At 54.4% G+C, this 20,667-nt stretch overlaps 1 protein-coding gene across 1 annotated transcript in view; it reads right to left on the bottom strand.

Annotated features, from left to right (window-relative positions):
* Window positions 1–20,667, bottom strand: part of Fam53b (family with sequence similarity 53 member B) — a 78,785-nt gene that overhangs the window by 15,450 nt on the left and 42,668 nt on the right. The gene's annotated exons all lie outside the window — the stretch shown is intronic.

The following is a 20,667-nucleotide window of genomic DNA, read 5'->3' as shown; positions in this document are numbered from 1 at the left end:
AAAAATTAGTCCTGAAGAAACTATGGGACATGTCCAGAAGAATCACTCATATGGTGCTATTTTCTCACTACTACTATGTTGAGATGATACTAGAAAGCAAGCAAAAAAGACCAAAAAAAAAAAAAAGCCCAGTCCTCAGTGGCTGACAAGAAATAAAGCAGTTTTGTGTCTGGAGAGACACATCAGCTGCTAGGACGCTCAGGTTAGCGGAGAACCAAGGAGCCCACTCGTCCGGCTGAAAGCAAGAAAGCAACTTCCAATGGATTGAAGGAATGACATTAATTGCGGCTTTAGAAAGCCCTTTTCTCTGCGGCGGGCGGGGCCGCGGGCTGCTGACGCCCGGGCGGCTTGGCGGGGCTCTGGGCAGCTCCTGCTATTCAAGCACTCGCAGGTGGCGGACACTTTCCCAGGGCCGCTTGCAGGGTGGCTGTGTCCAGCTCTTTCAGTGAGCCTGCAGGAATCCATACAGGTCCACTTGAATCAGGCTGGAACTCGCTGCCTGGGCCTGGCCGCCCAAACACAGCCCCGGGAGGGCCGGCGGAGGGCCCCCAGAGAACGGTGCCAATTAAAAGCACGGCCCCTGTGGGCCTCTCTCTTTCCCACTTTCATGCCTGCAGCTACACTGTGTGCACGGGCAGCAGGTTCCAAAGGCAATGCACTGTGCTCACCTCCCAGAGCTCTGCAGACTGCATACTCGAATCGGGCTCATTAACCACAGTCCCCTCTCAGGCTGCTCCTGGACAGCACCGATTGTGGGAGGCTCAGAAAATGAGGCGCCATCGTGCACAGTGAGGGGACAGCTCCCTTCAACGTCCACCCACGTTCAGAGGCAGAGGCAGAGCACATGGAAAGGGCAGGGCCCCACAGAAAACTGGTCCCAGGATTTCTGGAAGCCCCCAAACTGGTGTAGGAATGGGAGCACTGGACCAGGCCAGCCTGCAGATTACACCGCTTTGGGAATGGTGTGACTCAAGAATCCCACCCACTGCCTGTTTGCAGTATACCGGCTGAATGGTGAGCTAGCTGGCCAGTACTGGTTATTACAATCAGGGCTCAAGGAAAAGGGGACCCAGCCCTGGACATTTTCTGGCTGTTTATCCACAGCCTGGTCACTTAGCCCCTCCGAGCCTGTTTCTAGGACTGGACATTGGTGAGAAGGAAAACCAGCTGGCCAAACAGCTGGGCTAACATGAATACAACCTCTCCAGTGAGGGCTAAGACCACCGTCACTAATGTAGCACCTCCAGTGGCCATAGCCCCTGCAGGTGCTGACAGCAAGCCAGAAAGACACCCCCCCCCCAGGGAATGGCTGGGGGCACTTGCTACCCTCTCTTCCCTTTAAATTCCAGGACAGCTCCCAGCCCAGACATGGGCAGAGACGTGGGTGGCAACTCTATGCTTTCAGAAATGCACGTGTTAATTCCGGCTGACCTGCCTGGCGTTCAGCAACCTTCTCCAAATTAGCAGGGTATTGGAGCTGCTGAATGCATGGTTCCCCCAGCAGGAATGGCTCCAAAGCACACTGCTCAATGGTTTCTGCCACAGAGAGAGGCCCGGGAGGTGACCTCCCTGGGTTGACTCAGGATTTTCACTTTCCCAGAGGGCTGGGGCTCTGGAGAGATCAGGAAAGCCCCAGAGCTTGACCTAGCCGGTAGGGACGGAGTTCAGCAGCAAGCAATCTGCTGGGAACGGGAGGGGGAGAAGCAGAGGGGGGCCACATGTGTCAGCTTTCCCAGCCGGAGCCCCATCTAGTCAGAATGAGACAAAAGCAGATGGCGTGTTTGTTCCTCCACAAGATGCAGCCCTGCCCGAGGCACCCATCCCCAAGTGGGTGAGGACAGGGCCGTGACCCAGAGCCCTGAGGGGGTCTGTTCTACTCTCCTCAGCACGCCCGCAATGGAGCCACCCGAGTGCTGCCGGCAGGGCTGAGACCCACAGGCAACAAATCTAGAGTGGTCATCCACTGTTTGGTAATGACCAGGCTCAACCTCAAGGGGTATCCCCGGGCGCCCCTGACCCTGCAAGGAGCTGGCCTCAGCCCTCAGGGTGGAAAGGGGCAGCTGGGGCAGGACTACCCTCACCTCCGTCCTGCAGCTGCATCTGAGTCCTCTCAACTTCTTCCTCAAGCCACACCAGGCCTCATTCCAGCTTCCTCTTCTCTTTTTATTTAAGATTAAAAAACTGAACTCAGTAATAATAAAAATCACAGTCATTTTACCTAAGTGCTCTCAGTCATTGCTGAGCGATGTCCCTGAAACAGGCTCCAGGACTGGGGGTAGGCCCGGGCTGGTTGCAATACCATGTCCCACTGTCCAATCTGCCCAGCCTGAGGGTGGGGGTAGTGGCCAACAGCCAGCGCTGCAGGCAGACAGGTGATGGCAATCGAGCCGGGCTTTGGCCAGGCAATTGCTCAGATCGCTCCAAGAATCCTGAAATCCTGATTAATGGGCAAGATGGCGCTGTGCTTATGAAAAGCAGAGCTGCACACTGCTGGCGGCTGTCTGGCAGAATGCCTGCTTGCCTGGCCTCACTGCAAGGGCCCAGGGGAGACCCCGGCATCACCTACAAGCCAGCAGACGTGAGCTGAGAAGCCAGCGGACAATGCTACTATTTTTTCCAGCTCATGGGGACGTGGACTCGGGGACAGAAAGAACAGAAAATGTGAGGTGAGCAATGATGAAAATTCCATCTCAGGGACAGCAACACGGGCAGCATGTCTGTGTCTCCAGGAAATAGGATGCTCTGCTGCCTAGCTCCACCCCACTCTGTGTCATTTGAGCTAAGGAGGCACTAACCAGATGCCTCTCTTCTGCCAGCACCTGATTCACAGGATCTGTCTTGTCTGAGGCTGGGCAGAGGACAGGCCCTCAATGACGGCCACCACCAGGGAGGTCAAGGGTTTTTCCACACCAGTTCAGTGGCTCACAACCTCAGTAATGTTGCTTCCAGGTGACATTGCCTGTCACAACTCTGTGTGTGTTGGGGGGCAGGTGGTGTGTGGGGGGAACTATAAGCATCTATCTAGTAGGTGGGAACAGGGATCCTACAATGCAGGAAAACTCCCTTCACCCCAGTAAAGAAGAGAAGGCCTAGATGTCAACAGAACGAGGCTGGAGAACTCCACTCTGGCCTTAATGTCACAGTGTTCCTCTCTCATTGCCTTTGAAAGGCAGCTGCCTTTCTTTTCAGCACTTAAGTACCTTAAAGAATGTTCCCTCTGCCACTCCAAAGAAGCCAGGCTGTATTAGCTCTGGCCCCGCCTTAGGCCTCTCTATGGTACCCAGCAGCGGAGAGGAGAAGCCACAGTTCTCCAGTCATATGATGGAACAGCTTTCCGAGGCCCACCCAACCCAGGCTGAGGCTGCCTCGCCGTGCCAGCCCCTGGACGTGGGCACCTGTGCAGCCAAGGGCCCAAGGCACAAGCTCGCTAGTGAGGCAAGGCACCGCACCACAGAAGTAGTGGCTGCTCCCTGCTGCTCATGCCCCAGTCTTCTGATGTGACCATGCCAGCTAGGGCATTTGACAGGATTCCTTCAGGGGAGGTCAGACCCAGCGGGGGGAGGGGGTGTTCAGGAACTCTGGGCAATCTGCTGGTGCCTCGGCTCTTCTCTGCTTCAGAAGTGCCTTTAACAAGCAGAGTCAAAGTTGGTATGCTCAGATGCCATTCTCCAGGTCTACAGTGAGCCCCCTTCTGTGAGACCCAGAGGCACTCTTGGAATCAGCCCCACCAAACACAAAACCTACTTCAGCTGACCTGAGCCAGGCACTGAGAGCCCGGAACAAGGAGCATTCCACCCCAGAGGAGCTTCAGGGCAGGGCAGGGCAGGGGAGCAGTGCCCACCAGGGGGTGACTGAGGGCAAGGGACCAGAGCCAGCCTGTGTCAGGCACTCTGGAAATAACTATGTCATTTAACTTGGACCACTTCCCTGGGGGACTCAACTTTGTCACCACTCCCATTGCACACAGGGAAGATCTGGGCCTGGAAGTTGCTTGCGAATGAGTAAGGAGTTCAGCAGCACAAAGGTCACCACCCATGGGCAACCCACCTGAACCCCTAGGCTTACTCCTGACCCCGCACCCCAGGCTGTGAGAATCAGGGGCTTGGAGGCTTCCAACTCAACACAGACTTGCACATTTGGAAACTCCAAATTAAATGGATTCAACCTTCACCTGGGCAGAGAATGTAGGGAGGAAGAGAAGGAAGAAAGATCTGCTGAGGCCCTGCTGTGTTGGGCCTTTCATGGTGCACAACTCCATCCTCACAAGGAAGAGGAGAACCACATGTCACTAACATGCGGGAAGCAGCTGAGGTGATGAGAGTCATGGAGAGGAAGAAGCAGAGGACATTAAGGTCCAGGCCACTCCATGGGGTCCTGTGTCTCCTTAGGGTCACCCCCCACATCTGCTAGAAGGGTGAGTGTCAGGCAAGGAAAACGTGGCTGATGTCACCAGAGAAACACTCAGTAGGCGCTTTACAGTCAGGCAGACAATGATATAGGGCTGGAGTTTCCTCCCCATGACGCCGAACACAGCCAGATGGAGGGGGTGTGGGAGTGGGGGGCAAAACAGAACAGCATGCCAGTAGCTACAGCTCCGGGCCAGCAGGGGGCCCAGGGTGGAGACAGGGATGGGAAAGGAAGTGGGTGTGGGTAAAGGACAGTATCAACAGGAAATGCCCTGGGAACACGCTCTGTAGCAGACTGAGGCCTGGCTGCCTCTGCAGCCCCCAGAGTGCCCCGTCTCACTTCCCCCTGAGATGCTCACAACCTGTTTGCCTCTGCAGGATAAAATAGCTCCCCCCGTCCCTCTGGAAGGAGGGGGCACGCCAGCTTCTGGAGGAAACAAAGACGTAGTGAGGCTTTGGTAACATCTGTTGACGAGCTCTGAGCTCTGACCACAGGCAGGGGAATGGCAAAGGGCCAAGCTTGGGTCAGAACACCTCCGAGATGGAGAGGGACAGATGGGCAGTGGCCGCCTCCAGACCCATGTGTCCAGTGCCCATGAGCCTACAACCTCAAAGAGGGGGTGGACCTGGGAGGCTGGGGAAAGGCTAAGCTGACTTGCTGTGTCTTGGTCTGGCTCTGCCACCAACTCATAGTCACTTACCCTCTTCCATCTCCCCATCTGGAAAATGGCAGGAATGATCTCCGCCCAGACCTACTTTCATAGGAGACCTGCCAGCAGAGGGAGGCTCTGCCTTCAGAGTGGCCGCAGGGTTCAGCAGGGCTGTTTTGCTTTGCTGACAACTACTCAGGCACAGAGAGAGACTGTGACCTTCCAAAGGTCTTCCAGCTAAAGTCTCAAATCAGAATTAGGCCCTGGCTCACCTGTCTGATCTGGGATCCTCGGCCACTAAGGCCTGGCTGGGATTAGCCAGTTTGGGGAGTTGCCTGGGAATAGAAAACAGGGCCCGGCCTGAGGAATGTGCGCCTTCCCGGGGGCCACGGCAAGCAGCGCAATGACGAGCCAGTCACTGGGACTTGGGGAGGGCAGAGGAGACAGGCTGGAACCAGTGGGAGAAGAGGGTGGACACGTCCTCTCCCCTTGCAGAAGAGGCTGTGGGCCAGCTGGGAGCCTGCCAGGAGAGGGCAGGCCTGCTTGCTCTCCAGGCACCACCTAGCTCACAAAACGACCTTGGGCAAAGGACCTCATATCTTTGGGTCTCAATTTCTCCAGACACACAATGGCAGGTACCCTCAGCACAGTCCTTCAACCTCAACACTGTGCATAAGAAAACCATCCTGACATTTTAGAAGCTTCTGAGTGGAGGCCCCTGAGCTGCGCTTGGCCCAGCCTGGCCCTCCTCACCATCCACCTGAACAAGCAGGAAGGGGGTGCCGCGGGCCCGCCAGCCAGGCACGGGTGTGGCAGCGGGGACAACAGGGTGTGACTCTAGCCCCGCTCTCCCCACATGAGCCAACAGCTGCTTCTGCTGGCAGACTGTTCCTGTCATGCTCCCTGGGGAGTTGTCCACATCCTGACAACTGCACAGAGGTGGGCACTGCCAGGCCCAAATGCATTCCAGAGTCGGTCTCAACTGGCTGTCACACAACCGTGGGAGGATGCCTGCTGTGAACAGTGCCCAAGGGGAAGATGGAAGACTTATGAGCTGAGGGGTGCTCACTCCAGGACTCAGACTGATGCCAACCATGGTGTCGTTGGCACACACTGGGAGGTGTGCTATGCCAGGCATTTTAAGGTGTCTAAGAGGCAGGTGCTGTTATCACCATTCTGCAGATAACAAAACTGAGGCCCAGAGAAGTAACCTACTCCGAGTCCTGCAGACAGAGAACCACAGAGCTGGGAATGAGCTCAGGTCCTCTCACTCCTAGGCTAGCCCCTCTCTACCTGCTTTCAGATATCCAGTCACCTACCAGGATATTTATAGCATTAGCAGCTAAAGTTATAACAAGATGATTGGGCGACAGATACAGATGATATAATTGCCTACCAGATGACTTTTCTCCCAAATGGATCCAGAGTACTTTATTCTTAGTAATATAAATTAAGCATTGGATAATTGTACCATACTGTAGGCTCTTCTCTACTCTCAGGGTTAAGTGCTAAGGACACAGACCTTTCCCACAAGGAAGAACTTTTTACCAGGTCCAGGGGAGGGGGCAAAGGTGAAAGAGGCATTAGTGAGGGGATAGGAGCCCATATCATTGGGACAACCAAGAGGACAGGTGTCTGCCACCCTGACTCAGAGGGTCAGGCCCAACTAGGCATCCAGAGTGTTCCAGGAGGACTCTATGCTGGAGGGTGGCAATGAGGGTGACCAGAGTCATGAGCCTGGGATGGTGATGGTGATGGTGACGGTGACAGCAACAGCTAGGATCTGCTTAGCTAGACAAGCTGGGTACGCCATGCCACTTGGCTTGTGAGATCTTTACACCAAGCCCACAAAGCAAGTTATTCTCGTCCATCGGCAACCCCAGCATCTGGAAGGTGGAGGCAGCAGGATTAGGAGGAATTCAAGGCCAGCCTTAGCTATATAGTGAGTTCAGGGCCACCCTGGCCTACACGAGACCCTGTCAATGGAACAAATGAGGGCACTGAGGCTCTGGGAGCACGCCTGGCTGGGGGCGGCTGACAGCTGAGCCTTGTCCCCGGGGCTCTGGCTCTCTGCTTCCTTGCACTGCTGCCTCATATTTCTCCACCTTCCCTGTGTTCCAGGAAGGAAGCTATTGCTTCTGCGGATGGTCCACTTACAGACCGTTTCCTGGCGCAACAATGCCCCGGTCCCCTACCCCCATCCACACAGACACACATCGAACCTTCGCCATCAGCGCTTTAAGACATGAGAGGCTTATCTGACAGGAACACAGTTATGTGAGAGTAGATTTTTCTATGCCTTCATCAATGGCAGCAAAAGAAACTTTCTTCAGGCAAGAAGGAAGGAAGGACAGCAGGAGGCGGTGGGTGCTGGCCGCTGTGCCCATGTCTCGGCTGGGCCGGACACTCTGGCCCCGGCCTTCCTCCACAAGCTGCTCCTTGCGTGAGGCAGCCCCGCAGCAGCGGAGGCGGCAGTGGGGCAGCGAGTCCAGGTGCGGTCTAGCAGGGCCAAGGCTTTGTCCTTTCCAGCCCGGGTTTCTCCCTCGGCTCCAACGAGCAGAAAAGGCTTGCAACCGTCCACCCTGCCCTCAGAGCCTGTCGTGGCCCGGCAGCCGGCGTTTGCCAGGTGTCATGGCCCCAAGAGTCCTAAGAGGCTTGCCCGATCTTCCATTTCTATCTGGCCTCAAAGGTGCATGCAGAAGCCAGGGGAAGGCCCAGTTGAGTGCAGGACCCCGTGCAGAGTCCTCCTGGGCTGTAGGGGGTAGCAGGGACACAGCTGAGGAGGGCGACCAGGCCAGGGAGTGGAAGGCCATGACTGTGGCCCAGTCTCACCCCTGATGGACAATTGGGAGGGCAACTGGGAACCCAGCTGTTCAAAACTCGAGTCTACAACAGCCTCCGGGGGGACAATGAGCCCCTTCCTCTGTCTCCTGGGGGAGCACAGAGGACAAAGAACGGGCAGCTGACTTCTTGCCCTCGGGGAAAGCAGTCAGCAGAGCTGGCGGATGACTGTCCCCGCAGTCACCTGGCTCCTGCTTCAGGACTGCAGTGACCTCTGCTTCTTTTTTATTTTTTTTTTTTCTGGGAAAAGAGGTTTATTTTGGCTTACAGGCTTGAGGGGAAGCTCCACAATGGCAGGGGGGAAAAAATGGCATGAGCAGAGGGTGGACATCACCCCCTGGCCAACAGATGGTGGACAATAGCAACAGGAGAGTGAACCAAACACTAGCATGGGGAAACTGGCTATAACACCCATAAGCCTACCCCCAACAATACACTCCCTCCAAAAGGCGTTAATTCCCAAATCTCCATCAGCTGGGAACCTAGCATTCAGAACACCCAAGTTTATGGGGAACACCTGAATCAAACCACCTCAGGGGCGCATGCGTCTGGAGTTTGTTTGCAGTGACTGGAGGCCCTAGAGTGCCCATTCTCCTCTCTCTCTCTCCCCCTCCCTCTCTCTGTCCCTCTCTCTTTGTCACATAAGTAGACTTTAAAAAATTTATATATATATAAAAGAATATAATCCAAATTAAAAAAATTTTTGAGCTGGGCGTGATGGTAGTTGCCTTTAATCCCAGCACTTGGGAAGCAGAGGTAGGAAGATTGCCCGGAGTTCAAGGCTACATAGTGAATTCCAGGTCAGCCTGGGCTAGGGTAAGACCCTACCTCAAAAAAAAAAAAAAAAAAAAGAAAGAAAGAAAGAAAGAAAGAAAAAGAAAAAGAAAAGAAAGAGTATAATTTGAGAGACTCCTTTGACAAGTATGGCAAGATTGAAACCATAGAAGTTATGGAAGAACACAGAAAAAAAAAAAACAGTGAAAAAGGGCTGTAGGAATGGCTTAGTGGTTAAGGTGTTTGCCTGCAAAGCCAAAGGATCCAGGTTCAATTCCCCAGGACCCCACATAAGCCAGATGCACAAGGTGGATGCATGCATCTGGAGTTCATTTGCAGAGGCTGGAGGCCTTGGTATCTGCCCTTTCTTTCTTTCTATCTGCTTCTTTCTCTCTCTCCCTCTCTCAAATAAAGAAATATTTTTTAAAAAAGAAGTATGAAAGAGGACTTGCTTTTGTAACATTTTAAAACTTTTTGCAATAGCCAGAGGCCCTGGTGTGCCCATTCTCTCTCTTTCTCTCTAGTAAATAAATTAAATATTCAAAAGAACTTTTTCGGGAGTGCTGGAGAGGTGGTTTAGTGATTAAGACATTTGCCTACAAAGCCAATAAACCCAGATTTAATTCTGCAGAACCCACGTGAGCCAGACGCACAAGTGGCACGCGCATCTGGAGTTTGTTTGCAGTGACTAGAGGCCTGGCGGACCCCTGCTTCTTGAGCGCAGGCTCGAGAGACAAAGAGCACACGGGCCTGCTGCCCGTCGTGGCCGTGTGGGGAGCACTGAGGCCAGTGCCAGAGTCAGGAAACGAGGTTAAGGGCCCTGTTCAACCCAAAGGCCCTTCGCTTGCTGTGTGCCAACAGTGCCCTGTGCAAAGTGGACTCAGGGACTCACAGAACACACTCTGCCTTCCAGAACATAGCTGGAGGATTCCAACGCCAGCCTGATTTTTGCAGGGATGGTAGGCATGAGCACTCCTCTGTGGGCAGCACGGGTCCCCATGCTGTCTTTCACCCAGGTCCCTCGTGCCTGAGCCTAGCAACACGCGTGAATGCAGCAGAAGGGAAAGTGCCACTCCCCAAGCATTCCCACTCAGGAGACCTGGCTGCCAACCGCAGAGCTTGGGCCGGCTGGGGTTCGGTGCGTGTACAGCACAGCCCCGCCCTGCCTGGGAAGCAAGTCAAGCAAGGAACTCGACCCAATCACAAGCCAGGGAGCTGAGGGTCAGCAGCACAGGGATCTGCCCAGTTCATACTGCTGTCGTTGTTGTTGTGAGGCAGGGTCTCACTCTGGCTCAGGCTGACCTGGAATTCACTGTGGAGTCTCAGGGTGGCCTTAAACTCACAGCGACCCTCCTACCTCTGCCCCCCCGAGTGCTGGGATTAAAGGCGTGTGCCACCACGCCTGGCTTCAGCCTCCCTCGGACCTGGCCCCAGCCAACCACCAGTGGCTGACCATGGCCCAGCCATTTGCCTCCTCCAGGTCTCAGTGCTTCATCTGCACAGTCAAGGGGTGAGCGAGGTAAGGGGCACTGAGTGCTGACATCCCAGGGCTGATAAATGACAGTCTTGTTTCCCTGAGAAAGGACTGAATTTGAACAATCAAAAAGAAGAACAGAGAGGGGCCTGAAGCAGCCCCTCCCCTGCCTGATGTGGTCCCTTTTCCCTGTGACTCAGGCTTCTTTGCCAGGATCCCGAGGCTACCTTTGGTAGCTCCTCCAGCCCATGACTGCACACACACAGGACACTCTATACTGGGGTGGACCTGACCACACAAATCTCTTTTAAGAAAAGGTAGCTGAGCATGGCGGCACATGCCTTTAATCCCAGCACTTGGGAGGCAGAGGTAGGAGGATCGCCATGATTTCGAGGCCACTTTGAGGCTATTGTAGTGAATTCCAGGTCAGCCTGGGCAAAAGTGAAACACTACCTAAAAAAAAAAAAAAAAAGAAAAAAGAAAGAAAGAAAGAAGGAAAGAAAATTAGAATGGCCTAACTTTTGAGGGAAGGTGCAGCATCCAGATGCCCTGGCCATTAAAGACTGCTGCCAGGGATAAAGAAGGCATGACCCACATACCCATGAAGCCAGGCAGAATTTTTCCACTGGATCCCTACAGTCCCCATGCAGAGCTTAAGGAAAGGAGCCTCAAAGACTACCTGTCTATACTTCATATGCTCCAAAGGCACCATCAGGGGCTTGCTCGTAGAGGGCTTGAGAGATGGCTTAGTGGTTAAAGCATTTGCCTATAAAGCCAAAGAGAGGTTCAACTCTTCAGGACCCATGTAAGCCAGATGCCCAAAGGGGCGCATGCATCTGGAGCTCCTTTGCAGTGGCTGGTTGCCTTGGTGTGCTCATTCTTTCTCTCTCTCACACACACATAAATAAACATTATGTAGACACTTGGACATGGTGGCACACGCCTTTAAATCCCAGCACTTGGGAGGCTGAATTAGGAGGACTGCTGTGAGTTCAAGGCCATCTTGGAACTACAGAGTGAATTCCAGGTCAGCCTGGGGGACCCTACCTCAAAAAGGCAACATACAAACAAACAAAAAAGCCCATGTGGATCTGATTTCCATCCTCCGGGAGGAATGCAGCCAAGTGGTCAGGCTTGATGAGTTCCCGTCTTGAAGCAACAAGCCAAAGCCGCCAGGAAGTGGTATCTTCCAGGAACCTGGGACTAAGCCATTGTCCTCTTCTATTATTTATTTATTTATTTGACAGAGAAAGAGGGGGAGGGAGGGAGGAAAAGAAGAAGGGAGAGGGAAAGGAAGAAAAAGAGAGAGAGAATGGGCACGCCAGGGCCTCCAGCCACTGCAAAATGAACTCCAGACGCATGTGCTCCCTTGTGCATCTGGCTAATGTGGGTCCTGGGGTATCGACCCTGGGTCCTTTGGCTTTGCAGGCAAACGCCTCAACTGCTAAGCCAACCCTCCAGTCCGCCATTATCTTCTTCTAAGTCAAGAGGGTTGGGATGCAGCAAGGTCTGGTCAGGGAGCACTAACAAGTCCTGGGCAGCGGGGCCTTCCTCTCTATCCTCCACTTTCCAGAGGACATAAGGACTACTGCTGCTCCGTGAACGGGAGACGAGCGCGTGTCTGCAGTGCAAAGAGGCCCAGAGCAGCACGCGCGGGACGGGAGTCCTGGGTCAAGATCTCTCTTCAACCGTTCCCTCACTGTGCGACCTGGACAGGCCCCTCTCCCACTCTGACCTCACCTGAAGGCATGTAAGAAGGAAGAGCAAAGCCCCTCTCAGAGGACCCCATGAAATGACGTGCACAGTGAGTCTGCTGCAGGCTCTCTGAGGTGTTGGGCACACGAGGTCCACGCAATGGCCAAGGCTGGAATGTCTGCTGTCCACTTCAGGGCTGTCCCTGCTAAACACTCCAGCTTGCTTTTACACTGACTGGCAAAGAGGTAAACCTTCGGGGCTGGGTTACACCTGGCAGGCTTCCAGAAGGTTGCCAGGCAGCTCTGTGAACACAAGGATGACAAGCGCTGGGGACAGTCAAGGGACTCACTGGACACCAGCCACTAGTGAGGGTGCCTCTAACACAGTAAAACTGGCTCTTGGGCTCTATCTTAAAGAAAAAGGCACACAACATTCCCAAAGGAAATAATTATAAAGCGTTGAACAAGAAAAGCGCACGTCGTGATCTGAACGGCGTACCTGGATCGTGCCAAGTATAACGGCAATCCTCAGGCAACGAGGCAGGCCCGGGAAAGGTCGTAGAACAAGAGCCGCAGCCTGCGGCCTGCGTGTCCTCCCGAACGCCGGGTCTGAGCAGCAACGCTGCTCGGCCAGGACTGAAACCAGACCGCAGTGGAACAGGCGCTCTGGGGAAGAGGCGCTTCCGCCTGCCGCTGCCATGCCAGGGCGGGTGGGGAGGAAAGGGGCGCTCCCAGGGAGGCATTTCTAGTTCCACAGAGGACTGCAGGTGGGAGGATGGTGACGCGGGTGATGAGGGCTGGTTTTCCACTTCCAGCAGAACAAACGGTATAGAGTTACTAGAAGGAGAACCCACCTCTGATTCATCCCTCCCACACCCCTCCTGGCCAGCGCCAGGGAGACAGTGCACAGGCAGGGGGCGCTCCAGAGCTGACACGCTGGACGAAAAGGCTACGCCACTGCGGGAGGGTCTCCTTCCAGACACGCTGCTACACGGTGACCAGACTTCACTCCCTGGTACTACCACGGCTCTGAAACACGGATGCAGCGTTGGCAAAGGCCTTTGACGTTCTCCTCCCAAGCTCTGAGTCCCTGGGAGTGTGAGCCAGCCACTTAAGAGAGGAGCGGGGCAGCCCTGTGTAACCCGCTCCCCCTGTCCGCACTTGGCCTGGGGAGCCCGGTTGGGTGAGTTCACACCAGGTCACTGGTTTCTTTTAAAAGCAAGACAGGCAGGAATGGCATGGGGATTACTTTGCCAACACTCAAGACTGGCATGGACCACGTTTCCCAAAACAGCACCCCGGTTACAGGAGCTGTGGGTGCATACAGGCCTCAAGCTTCTGGGACATACTGTTTCAGGTGATGGACATGACTCAGAGCTACAGGATCAGGACTGCCTCCCAGGGCCCAGCTACGAGCCATCGGTAACTTCACTGCCACACTGGACACTCCTGGCTGGACGGAGGGCTGTCCAGTGTTCTGTCACATTCAGGTCACATGGCTAGACTCTAGACACAACCCCTTATCTCTCTACCCATACCTCAAGACCCCCCCCCCACCATAGCACCCTTCTCTCCCATAGCACACGGTTAGCTGACTGGCCCAGGGCTTCCATTTAAACCCAGAGCTGGCACCAGAGCCTTCTTGGTAGCAGGCAAACCACACGCTCCTGAGCCTGACGCTTCCCTGCCTGTCCCCACGTTCTTGGGCCGACAGTAGCGTGACACATGAGATGTTGAGGAATGAGAAGGAGCCCACGCTGGGACTCTGGCAAACGCCCCTTGCTGCCAGGGCTTCCTAATCCTGGAGGGGGTTCAACCAGCATGGTGGACAGCCAGCTCATGTTCTCAGCCAGGCACTGCCCAGCCATGGCTAGCTTCAGCCAGCCTCTGAAGGTTCCTCATGCCACCCTCTAGGGAAAGGCCTCCTGCTTCTCTGTCCACTGCCTCTGCCATTTCCCAGGCTCCCAGTTTTCACAGCATTGTCTGAAATAGTCTTTGTTCATCCTTACTGTGTATCTACATCAGACAGAAGCTTCCAGAGGGCAGGCTCCTCAGCCATGATGCTCTACACTGTCTCCTCGGTGCCCACACCAGGCAAGGATGTGCTAAACAGAACCGCCCCTAGGTAGAGCCACAGAGAGGGTAGGATGGGTTTTGCTTTCATTTTTCTTGCTCTGTGGTGCCCAGTACATAGTAGGTCCCAGGAAGATGTGAAGGGGAAGGGGAAGAGGAAGGGAGAGGAAGAAGGACCAGGGGGCACAGAGAGAAAGAGAGAGAAGTGGAAATAGTCCTTCGTAAATACAAAGGAAGAACCCAGATTCCGCTCAAGACCTCAGAAGAAGGCAAGCTGTTCAGGTGCACCTGGGCTTGCTCATGAAGACATGCTCCCACTCTGTGTGGCCAGCCGCCCCAGGGAGCCCTGCTATAGTGGGAGCATAGGTGTTCCTAGGCACATGGCCATAAAAGAAGAACTGGCTTGAAGAAAATGACACAGAGCAAGCAGCTTGCCCTCAGGTGCAGGTGGCATTGGGAGTAAAATGATGACAAAAGCAGGCACTATTCAGTCAGTCGTCCAGAGTCCTGGTGCAGGAAGGAGAGCAGAAAATACTGTGCTTCACAGACGAGACACACACACCTGGCTAAGCGTGGTCCGCGTGGCCAGCAGAGGCGACCCTTTGGGTGAACAGTACAACGATTCAACAGCCTGCCTGCATGGTGGGGTTATGAAATTCGATGTGAAAGAAACAACAGAATTATTGCAAACCAAGGAAACACGGCATCAACACATTCCTATGCTTTGGCCCAAAGAATTCAGTTCTTATACAGGGCCAAGAACTATTTAAACTGTATGTCTTTCTCATTGTGCAGTGAGAAATCAGTATTAAGCATATATTCTGTTGCTTAACTTGTGGTTCTTTCAGTCTCCCCTCTGAGAAACAAGCTTGTACTTTTTGTCACTTCTTCACACTTGCATATGCAGACTAGTTAAAACCTTGGGGCTAGACAGCATGCCAAGAGCCCCCATTATTGAGATTATAACTGTTTAGCAAAAGAACTGCAAGGTTTCACACCAACAGCCAAAGCTGGCCACCTCTGTAGGTGCACTGAAGGGAAATGTCACATCCTGTGCTTCTGAACCTCTGTGTATATGTGCTCACTGGGTAGCCAGGAGAAACAATAAATGAATGAATCTGGAAATTACTCTTTTCTTCTTCTAAGGCAGGGTCTTGTTATCTTAGTGATCGTCCTACCTTAGCTTTTTTAATGATGGGAGCACAGGTGTGCACTAACATACCTAGCATGGAAATAACTCCAAGTGATAAGCCAGAATGTTAATATTTCTCATGAGTTGGGCACTCATTATGTATATTAAGTCCCAAGGGAATGAGGGAAGAAGAGAGAGAGGCTGTTTGATTTAAGCCCTTATTTTCACTCCTGTTTCACAGATGAGGAAGCAAAGGCTTTGTGAAATTCAATGACTTGCTTTAAGTCCCACAGCTACATTCACAGAACTCCACCTGTTCCAAAGGCCATGCTCCCAATCAGCCCATGGCCTCCCGGCAGCCAGGCAGGCTCCTTTCTATCTTGTCTTTTTCCTCTTTGGCCACTGAAAATAGCTACGATGATATGTAGGCCAGACTAACCACCAACATTAGAGACCACAGAACTAGGCGGGCACTCTAACATCATCTGGGTTGCAACCAGTGATGTCTCACTCAAAGCCTGCTCAGTTCCCAGCCTCATTCAGCAGACACATGCAGGGTGAGAGGAACCAGTGAACTCCTTTGCTAGATATGAAGAAAACCCTGGTATGTTCAGGAAAGGGGACACCATTGGCCCATATGCTATTTGCTACACCACCACAGAAGTGCCCAGTACCAAAGCCCTGGGTCATCTCAGCACGGGTCCCAGGCTACAGACTCCAGAAGAGTCCAGCAGTTCCTCTGTGTGCACTGCCAATGCCCAGCCCTGGTAGCACGTTAGCTGAGTGACCTGATGTGGACTGACTTCCTGAGAATGGCCGTGCTCGGGCAGACTTACCTGATCCCAGCAACCCAGACAGGTGTCATGCTGTGAGCTGACGGGCCTTGCTCACCCCTCTGTCTACCTGGCTCCATAGCCTGCTCTCCTCCAGGGCTGTGGTGTCCAGGCTCAGCACACACTCCCAGCCACAGTCGGAGCTCCAGCCCCGCACCTGCCAGGAGCAGTACCACGCCCTTAGGGACGTACGCCATTTCCTCCAACCTCTGAACTCCTGTGGCCTGGCATGACAACAGCAGCCTCTGTGTCAGGGCTGACGGGCAGATCAGTGTCCAGTCTGCGTAGGGGATTTAGAGCAGCACCCGGGACAGTGAGACAGCGGGGGTTATAACTTCATCATTTTCATCAGTTCCTTCACAAGGACCCCCACAGTGTTTCTGGCACCTCAGTTCAGCACACGCTTCACCCCAGTTACTTGCCTGTGTGGCTCTCTCCCAGGCACGGATGGAGCTTAAGGCATGGCCCCAACCCCAGCAAGCAGCACACGGCGGGGCTCAGTTTGTAGGACGTGGGGGCCTCTACAGCCTTGGATAGCAAACTCCCTTTGGAAAATCACGACTGCTTCCACCTCTGCTTAAGTAGAGCTGCCCCGGCACGGCAGCCCTGGGGGAGCCCAGGGACGGGGACACTTCCTCGTGGTCAGCTTGGCCTCCTTGCCCCTCACCACTCCACAGCTCAGCAGGGCCCAACCCAACAGCTTCAGTGGAAGTAGTTCTTGGACACACCGAGAACTTTCCAACCACAACCCTGGGTCCCCAGAGGCACTTCAACCCCTGAAGAAGGCGGTGGCTGGCAGCTCAGACAGGGACAGCCTCCAAGGGGGGACAGGCCTCTGTTGACTGGGTATGAGGCGGGGCACAGGATAGACCCACCGCCACGTGAGGCTTCTAAAAGCTGAGGCCAACCATCCCGGCCCCCTTTTTTTTTCAAAGCTGCTGCAAAACCATCCGGCAAGGCCAAATTCTTTTACCACAAATTAATCTCCACTAGCAATTTCCAAACCGGTTGTTCATTCACCTTGGAGCCCAGAAATACAACTGGCCAGCAGGGAAATTCCTAGCTCCCTATCCAGGAAGAACTTTCCGGGGGTTTGTCCTGAGTGATGAGAATCCCAGGGCTGCTTGGACAGTTTGGGTTTGGGGCTTGTTCCTCGAGGGCCAGGAGAGAGTGAGTGAGCGAAAGCGGAAGCGTGAACAGTCCTTGCTCCGCTCCGGGTTCTCAAGCATGGCAGTGACTGAGGGCAGCCTGGACCGACGGCACGGGGACTGGACAGGCAGCCTGGACCGACGGCACGGGGACTGGACAGGCAGCCTGGACCAACGGCACGCGGACTGGACAGGCAGCCTGGACCAACGGCACGCGGACTGGACAGGCAGCCTGGACCGACGGCACGGGGACTGGACAGGCAGCCTGGACCAACGGCACGCGGACTGACAGGCAGCCTGGACCGACGGCACGCGGACTGACAGGCAGCCTGGACCGACGGCACGCGGACTGACAGGCAGCCTGGACCGACGGCACGGGGGACTGACAGGCAGCCTGGACCGACGGCACGGGGACTGACAGGCAGCCAGCAGATGCTTCCTGAGCAAGGTTCCACCAATGGTGCTCTTGTGCACCAAGACTGGAGGAATACTCAACCTGTTCCGACACAGGTACCCTGGCACTCCTCTTCCGTAGACCCTGCCCACCAGCATGCTTATGTGCCACTCGAGAAGCAAAGGAATGGCCATGCAGGAGCCAGCCTAGGGTGAGGCAAGGCCTGAGACAATTGGGTGGGTCACCTCACATCACTGTCACACATTCCTGACCACCAATGTAATAGTCCCAAGCCCTTTCAAGGGCCAGCTTTTGGTGAGAAATTCTAAGTAATTCAGTTATTTTCTAAATAGGGATACTGAAGAACAGGGCCATTTAGCTCAGGAACCAAAGAATAAGTTATTAGGCTCTATAGACCATGGGGGTCTCTGTGCTGCAGCATGAGAGCCAGACAATGTTGTCACCGAGAGGCATAGCTGTGTGGTAATGGGCAATCAGCAGAGTAGCTGGCCTAGGTAGGGGCTGTGGCTTGAGGGCTCCTAGGTTTGAGGTGCAAGCTATCACCATCCCTAGAAAACACAGTTTTAAGTCCCGTAGAAAGCCTGCCTCAGAGGTCTCCGGATCCACTTGCAAAGCTCAGATGGGGGTATTTTATAACCCTCCAGAGCCTGAGACACGGGGTCTCATCCCTGTGAGCACTCTGTGAGGCCTCGCTGTGACAAGGGCGTTCTCTGCAGCCCCCCCCCTACGGAGGCTAGAGGTCAGAGAAGGCTAAGAAGAGAGACGCCCAGGGCTCCCCCTGAGCCGCCATGCCTGCACAGGACAACAAGGCCCAGGCCCGCTCCTCCTGAAAACCAGGTCCCCAGCACAGAGGCCAGCAAGACGCCAAACCTGGGACCAGACGCCAGTCATCACCAGGTTAGCAGGCTCTGGGCAGTGTCATGGCTGCTCTCCATGGGTTTCTCCGGGGTCTTCAGGATGGAGCAATTGAGAAGGTCAGAATAAGGAACAGAAGGAGCCCTTAATTTTCTGCTCTGCCCACAACCTCTTGTGACTGCCCCTTCAGGAGGTTACAGGGCTTCACCAAAGGCACCTTTAGTGCCCCGCTCAGTCATTGCTTCAAACTGGTCTCAGATTGCAGAAATAATCCAATTTTAGTCTACCTTATCCACAACGGTGACAACTGTCACCTCAGACTGTCTAGACAGCTCTGACAGCTGGTGCAGCAGGGGCCAGACTAGACTACCTAGGCAATATTCAGTGAAATCCCCTCTTAGCACTGGGCAGCTGTCCCTCGGCCTGTTGGGTGTCTTCATGCTGACTGCACTGTGTGCCCACTCCAGGAGCGGCCTGGCAAATCAGCCACATGAGGCGAGCCCTCGCTGGCCCTACAGTCCTGTGTGGACCCCTGAGATGGGACGAGCAGCACGAGAACACACCCTGGAGCAACGCCTGGCCTTGGGCTATGGCAGTGACTCTGAATGGACAGTCTCCACTGGTGTAAAACATACACAGCAAAGAGCCACTTTCCAGGGTTCTAAGGACAACGCAATACAACTACCTACGCCGCCCCATGGCCTGGAAGAACAGTGTCACCTTTGCCTTTACACAGCATCAATGCTGCAGCAGCTGACTCGCCCTTCAGGGAAAAAGCCCGGGCCCTTTGCTTCACTTTGTTCGACTGTCCAGCTGTCCAGCCAGCCATTCAAAATAAGTATTCAGTGAACTGCTGGCATCTTTCTGGCACACTAGTACCATGGGCACAGGCCCTCCAGAGTTCAGGGTGCTCATGTTGATCACACAGCTCAGAGGCTGGGTTACCACACCCCAACACTCATGCCAGTAAGAAGCCAGGACCAAGTGAAAAGTAGCCTTTGAGAAACGAAGAGGTCACTGGAGTTTTCACACAGAGGAGCAAAGCTCAAATTTAGTTCGGTTCTCGCCCACCCTTGTCTCTGAACATCATACGAGTATGGCCCCAGAAGATCACTAGCCATCCAGGACACGGTCTCCGTCTGTCTTGTCCCTCTCTCCTTCCTCCTCTCCCTTACTGGGACCAGCCTGGCACTGAAGCTGTGGGTGCCACCAGACAGAGGGGCAGCTCTGTGGCCGCTTCCTCATAACGCAGGGCCAGGGTGGAGCCAGCGAGCTGTGTCCTCTTTCTCAAATTTCATCCCTTCCTGAAGAGCACGGTGGAGAAAGGACACAAAGGCAAAGTACAGGTCTGAGGCCGGAACGTGACAGGAGCTGATCTGCATGCTGACCACAGCTTCGAGGGTTAACGCCGGCAGCCAACGAGGTGTGCGACTCCAGGGAACTGTGCTATCCTCACTTGTGGGAAGAAGGGACAGTGACAGGAAGCTGACCCAAACCACAAGGTAGGGAAGGGCTGACACTAGAGAAAGGCTGGTCAGATAAGGCTCCGGCCCAGGGACAAGCTGTCATCTCCAGCTGCAAGAGGAATACGTAGAGGGGCTGCCTGGGACCAAAGATAAGCCAGTGACCACCCACAGGGGCCCCTTCCTACATCCAGGCCCTTTGAAAGCTAAGTTGATCATGTCCAAATACAGATTGTGATGTGGCAGGTCTGGAGTAGGGGCCAAATTCCAAATTTCCATCAAATGGCTGAGCAATGCTAGGCACTGGTCAGTGAACTGCTCACTGTGAGCTACAAGCTGTCTCTGCCCAGTACCCATGCTCTTCCAGGGTGTCAACCAGCAGCCTCATTCCCTACAGAATTATCTGGAGAATACAGTGACTTACAACCTTCCTCCTTCCACCAACCTGAGGTGCTCTGGGCCAAGCTTCCCAAGTCCCTTGGGCAAAGCTAACCCTCGGCATCTCTGCCAGCTCGCATGAACACTGCAACTAAAATGGGCTGATGCGGGGTCAATGCTGAACACAGGCTGAACAGAGCTTGGCTACAGCACAAGCTGCAGGTCCCCATGGCCCTGGGCAAGTCAGTGCACAGGCTTATGTCTCGCCCACCCACAACACCCCTGTGGTGAGCAGGTATCCCTCTCCACTGTAAAGAGGAAGCAACTTGAACATGTGGACCCTCCTTCCAGACTAGTCCCCAGGGTACCCAAAGCCAGCAAATCAGACACAGGCTTACTGGAGCCTCAAGTCCCTCCTGGAGCCCTGTAAAGTGGCTCAGAGCTCAGCCTGCTCTGCAGGCCATGGCCTACCCTCGCAGCATCCACATTTCCCAGGCCTCCAAAGCGGAGCTATCACAGTCAAGATCATTC

This window comes from Jaculus jaculus, chromosome 1, assembly GCF_020740685.1.
Source record: "Jaculus jaculus isolate mJacJac1 chromosome 1, mJacJac1.mat.Y.cur, whole genome shotgun sequence".
In the NCBI taxonomy this organism is placed as follows: Eukaryota; Metazoa; Chordata; class Mammalia; order Rodentia; family Dipodidae; genus Jaculus; species Jaculus jaculus.
The sequence above is the reverse complement of the archived record's forward strand: the minus strand, read 5'-3'. Positions and strand labels throughout refer to the sequence as shown.